Raw genomic sequence first — 6,000 nt, 5'->3', positions numbered from 1 at the left:
TCATATCTGAAGCATTTCTGACTATTCTAGGTCCAGTAGTTATTTTTCGGGAAAAGCTCTTTCTCCACATTTTAGGAATATATATCTTTTGTATAAAATACCTTTATATGTAAATGCTGACAGTATAAGTAGAATCAGGCTCTCTGCCAGTTCTTTAACCAGTCCTCAGTGGAGAATTGCTTTGACACAAAGTAGGTTTTACTATTGTGAATCTGATACTAACTCTAAGAGTAACTGTCTTGTGAAATGGCTAGTTACTGCATATATTTTCTAAGTGCTGTAAAGGGAACTCTAGCCACTTTATTATACCAGCCAAAAAGAGTGACCAGCCTCTTTTTCACTGGCACCTTGCAGTGGAATTGTGGTTGCAGAGTAAAGATGTTTATGTAGAGTATAATAACTTCAATCCCTAGAGGCTTGGTAAGACTTGGAAATGTGACCACCTGTGAACCCCGTTTAACCTCTGAATTGCATACTAATTTTAGCTTTAAATAGATTAACAATCTCCCATTGGAAACCAAAACATCTTATTTAATTTTTGAAATAATGTTTGGGCTAGATTTTGAAAATTTTCAATATGTACCAGTATGGCACAAGCAGTATTTTTGTTTCTCCATCAGTTTCAGTTAAATATAATGCAGTTAATAAACCATATTAGAGCCTTCCAGTGTATGCATGAAATTATTTATTAAGTTAAAAGAAGCAGTTCTAAAGCAAGTAGTTCTGAACTTGACAGGTAAAATGAGATATACTTATCTAGTATCCTATCTCAAGAGGAAAAAATATCTCTAAAATATCTTATTCTATTTGTAGGAAAGTACTTTTGGCTATCTATTAGACTACTAACTCAATTCTAAAAGCTTATTGTCAAAACACACTTTAAACTCAATGTTTGTTTAAAATATAGTCCCCCAGTCAAGTTGAGGAGACAATAGTTGGTAGTTATCTTTACTTCAAGTTTTACTAAACTTTATAAAAATCTACTGTTTTTTGTTTTGTTTTTGTTTTTGTTTTTGCTAATATAACTAACACAACTTTGGAGTATCTGTGGCATATTTTTTAGACTTCATCCTAAAGACAGTATTTTACTTCATTCATTAATTACACTACATACATTCTGATTGCTATGTATGTATGTGGAATGTAGTGAAAGATAATATTAAAGATGTAACTTTTATCAAATATTTGTTTCTTTGGCTTAAATAAAAAATGAGCACTTTATAATAAAAAGTCATTTTTTCACCTTTCCTGAGCTATTCATACTTTAAAAGTATGCAATCATATATATTAACTTTTCAGAATAGAAACACATTAACATTAAGTACATGAAATTTAAATAACAAGAACTTTACTGCATCTTGCCGCTTTTCTTCCTTGTAAACATATTTAGTTTTCAAAATTTGAGAGAAATGGTTCATTCCAGTAGGGAAAAGGGCTATCTAATGATTCTAAATTGAATCCTGAGAAAACATCACGTTTTATATTTTTCAGATTTCTATGAATTTCTTCCTTGGCCCTCACTTTACCAAATCAATAAATTGCATAATATTACAACCATATCTAATAAATGATTTATTGTATTTAAATTTCTTTTATAAAAAAACTGAGCTGAGTAACTCTTTAGCATATGTTAACATTATATTTCAAAAATTTCTTCTGTTCATTGTAGTATATTTTGTGGTTTTATTTCCCAACTCTACATGCGGTATATTTTGAGTCTATGAAATCTCAGAAAGTGACAAAAATGGGGAAATATCTGTGCAGCAACACTTGTGCTACATAACAACAAAANGATGTTTCAAAGGCGGTGAGCAGCTCTCCTTTTCCCATTCGTCTTCTGTCACTTCCTTCCTGGACGCAGTTTTCTGGATGAGTCTGGTTACTTTTAATCCGACCGGCCGCTAAGGGCCACTTTCTCCTCCTCCTCCTCCTCTTCCTCCCCCCACCCCTTCCTCCTCCGAGCGGCCTCTGCGCGCGCGAATGCGCGGCCCCGCGCGCGCCTCCCCCGCGCGCGCTCCCTCCGCGCGCGCGCGCACATCCCTCGTCTCCAGCTCTCTGCTTGCTCTGCTCGCAGTCACAGACACTTGAGCACACGCGTACACCCAGACATCTTCGGGCTGCTATTGGATTGACTTTGAAGGTTCTGTGTGGGTCGCCGTGGCTGCATGTTTGAATCAGGTGGAGAAGCACTTCAAGGCTGGACGAAGTAAAGATTATTGTTATTTTTTTTCTCTCTCTCCTAAGAAAGGAAAATATCCCAAGGACTAATCTGATCGGGTCTTCCTTCATGTAAGTACCTCTGACATTTCACGAGGAAATAGAAATAGCCTGGGTGTTGTCTCTAAAATCTGCATCAATATATTCCCCGGCATTGGGTCTCTCTACCCCTGTGCCTTTTTGAAAGCTGAAGTTGAGGTTTGTTCTGCATTCTTTTCGTTAGATTCCATTATTTCCTTGTCTGTGGCTAAAAGTAACTTTTTAGATAGTCTTACCCCTTTCCCATCAGTTATTGAAATCACTCCTGGCTCTTTCTTGTCACACCGCTCTGTTTAAAGTTTCATGAAGTTAGTTCACGTCATTAGCATGTTCGATATGTGGAGTGTGTAGAGCCTGGTAGATTTTAATATTTCAGAGAATGTTCTGTGACCTTGAAGTACATGCCTTAAGATTTAGCCGTTAGTCCACTGTGGAAAGATGCTTCTCTGAGTCCCCCCAAAGACTCTGATTTGCTTTGGGTTATGCTTCTGAGCCACTAATTCTTGGGATTAGTTTGAGCTAAAGCATGGCTGTCTGTCAGAGTATTATACCTTTGTGCATCTCCTTCCCTTACCAAAGTGCCGGCTTGATAGAGGGCTTCCAGTAATTGGTGTGGGCAAAAAGTAATACCCTGGCGGTGGTAGTCTATACATTTCACAGGTCATGTTGGGATTTCAGTATATGTGTTGCTGTTTAGTTCCAGTCAAATACATAGTCATTTAAAACCTAACAAGGTGAAGTCACTTAAATAGCTTTCTGTTTGGACTTTGGATGAAAGTTACCAAACTCGGTGATAAAGTTTGGCACAAAGGAAGTATATACGGACACGGCACAATGTTTATGGTATTATTAAATATTATGCAAGTATTTAAATTTAATACAAATGTTATCTCCTTTCTAGAATATGGCTGTTGATTCTTGAAGAAAATTTCATATCTGAAGCATTTCTGACTATTCTAGGTCCAGTAGTTATTTTTCGGGAAAAGCTCTTTCTCCACATTTTAGGAATATATATCTTTTGTATAAAATACCTTTATATGTAAATGCTGACAGTATAAGTAGAATCAGGCTCTCTGCCAGTTCTTTAACCAGTCCTCAGTGGAGAATTGCTTTGACACAAAGTAGGTTTTACTATTGTGAATCTGATACTAACTCTAAGAGTAACTGTCTTGTGAAATGGCTAGTTACTGCATATATTTTCTAAGTGCTGTAAAGGGAACTCTAGCCACTTTATTATACCAGCCAAAAAGAGTGACCAGCCTCTTTTTCACTGGCACCTTGCAGTGGAATTGTGGTTGCAGAGTAAAGATGTTTATGTAGAGTATAATAACTTCAATCCCTAGAGGCTTGGTAAGACTTGGAAATGTGACCACCTGTGAACCCCGTTTAACCTCTGAATTGCATACTAATTTTAGCTTTAAATAGATTAACAATCTCCCATTGGAAACCAAAACATCTTATTTAATTTTTGAAATAATGTTTGGGCTAGATTTTGAAAATTTTCAATATGTACCAGTATGGCACAAGCAGTATTTTTGTTTCTCCATCAGTTTCAGTTAAATATAATGCAGTTAATAAACCATATTAGAGCCTTCCAGTGTATGCATGAAATTATTTATTAAGTTAAAAGAAGCAGTTCTAAAGCAAGTAGTTCTGAACTTGACAGGTAAAATGAGATATACTTATCTAGTATCCTATCTCAAGAGGAAAAAATATCTCTAAAATATCTTATTCTATTTGTAGGAAAGTACTTTTGGCTATCTATTAGACTACTAACTCAATTCTAAAAGCTTATTGTCAAAACACACTTTAAACTCAATGTTTGTTTAAAATATAGTCCCCCAGTCAAGTTGAGGAGACAATAGTTGGTAGTTATCTTTACTTCAAGTTTTACTAAACTTTATAAAAATCTACTGTTTTTTGTTTTGTTTTTGTTTTTGTTTTTGCTAATATAACTAACACAACTTTGGAGTATCTGTGGCATATTTTTTAGACTTCATCCTAAAGACAGTATTTTACTTCATTCATTAATTACACTACATACATTCTGATTGCTATGTATGTATGTGGAATGTAGTGAAAGATAATATTAAAGATGTAACTTTTATCAAATATTTGTTTCTTTGGCTTAAATAAAAAATGAGCACTTTATAATAAAAAGTCATTTTTTCACCTTTCCTGAGCTATTCATACTTTAAAAGTATGCAATCATATATATTAACTTTTCAGAATAGAAACACATTAACATTAAGTACATGAAATTTAAATAACAAGAACTTTACTGCATCTTGCCGCTTTTCTTCCTTGTAAACATATTTAGTTTTCAAAATTTGAGAGAAATGGTTCATTCCAGTAGGGAAAAGGGCTATCTAATGATTCTAAATTGAATCCTGAGAAAACATCACGTTTTATATTTTTCAGATTTCTATGAATTTCTTCCTTGGCCCTCACTTTACCAAATCAATAAATTGCATAATATTACAACCATATCTAATAAATGATTTATTGTATTTAAATTTCTTTTATAAAAAAACTGAGCTGAGTAACTCTTTAGCATATGTTAACATTATATTTCAAAAATTTCTTCTGTTCATTGTAGTATATTTTGTGGTTTTATTTCCCAACTCTACATGCGGTATATTTTGAGTCTATGAAATCTCAGAAAGTGACAAAAATGGGGAAATATCTGTGCAGCAACACTTGTGCTACATAACAACAAAAAAATAGTTATTAAACAGAGAAAACTGGCTTCAGGGACATAATTCAAAACAATATGGAAGAAGTTCATATGCAATTAAGGGTCACAGAGTGGACTTTAAAGAGAATATTTTAAAAGTTTTACATTTTTTCAAAAGCATTTTCTCTGAGAGAGCACCACGCAAATTAATATCTAAAACTTATGAAAATGCACATGTTCATTTTATGAATATAGTGATTGCCTGGACACAATGAAAAATTTAATCGCTGATGTTCAGTCTGTGTGTTGCATGTGGAAGGATAGGTGATTAAGATCCCCGTCCTCAGCACTGTACCTTAATCTCATGGGCGCGTGGACTGCCTTGCACTCAGTAAAGCCTGACTGTTCACCGAGATCTGTCATCTTTAGGAAATCAAACCAGATTACAGAGGCGATTCACAAAACCAGGAGCGACAACAGAGTCTGTGCACCTTACAAAAGGCGGATTACCCAGTTCATGTATTATTTTGATAGGTCCAAGATAAAAGCTGATTGTTGAGAAATGGCAAGACACTCCAATTTTAAATGATTGCTAGGAAAGTATACCACAACCCTGTTGCTTCATCATTATGAAGAGCCAGCGGAATACTCAGTTTTCAAATGACAGGTTTTCAATAGTGAAATAAGAGAAAATATGTCCTTTTCTATATGCCTTTATTACTTAAATTTTAAGCTCCATCACTTCTTTATGAACAGACATCAAGTTCTGGCTGCTTATGTGAAGCAGTTATTAAAATAAGGCTTAATTGCAGTAGACATTTTCAGAGGCGTTGTAAAGAGCACAAAACAGAATTTGCCAGAAATATACACTCATGGTATTGAGTAACTTAGCAGAAAATGCATAGTAGTCAACAGCCATTATGTTAATCTGTTAGCAAATATATTCTTCATAAAAATGTGTAATTACATAGTTATTAATTCACATATTTGAAATATATCTTGATAGGTGTTTATTGGTCAAGTTATATATAATTCATGAATGTTATATAAAGATCATTCTTTACAAC

At 34.3% G+C, this 6,000-nt stretch overlaps 1 protein-coding gene across 7 annotated transcripts in view; it reads left to right on the top strand.

Annotated features, from left to right (window-relative positions):
* The first annotated feature begins 2,012 nt into the window (after nucleotides 1-2,012).
* Nucleotides 2,013-6,000, top strand: part of MEF2C (myocyte enhancer factor 2C) — a 138,081-nt gene continuing 134,093 nt past the window's right edge. For 2 of the 7 annotated variants that reach the window (XM_039875035.1, XM_039875034.1), the window contains exon 1: nucleotides 2,021-2,289. The gene's annotated coding sequence lies outside the window, so the exon portion shown is untranslated. Of the gene's footprint in view, nucleotides 2,290-6,000 lie in introns of all 7 variants that reach the window. The other 5 variants (XM_039875027.1, XM_039875026.1, XM_039875033.1 and 2 more) reach the window with 3 other exon arrangements.

Source organism: Pteropus medius, unplaced genomic scaffold (genome assembly GCF_902729225.1).
Source record: "Pteropus medius unplaced genomic scaffold, Ma_sr-lr_union100, whole genome shotgun sequence".
NCBI classification, from domain to species: Eukaryota; Metazoa; Chordata; class Mammalia; order Chiroptera; family Pteropodidae; genus Pteropus; species Pteropus medius.
The sequence above is the reverse complement of the archived record's forward strand: the minus strand, read 5'-3'. Positions and strand labels throughout refer to the sequence as shown.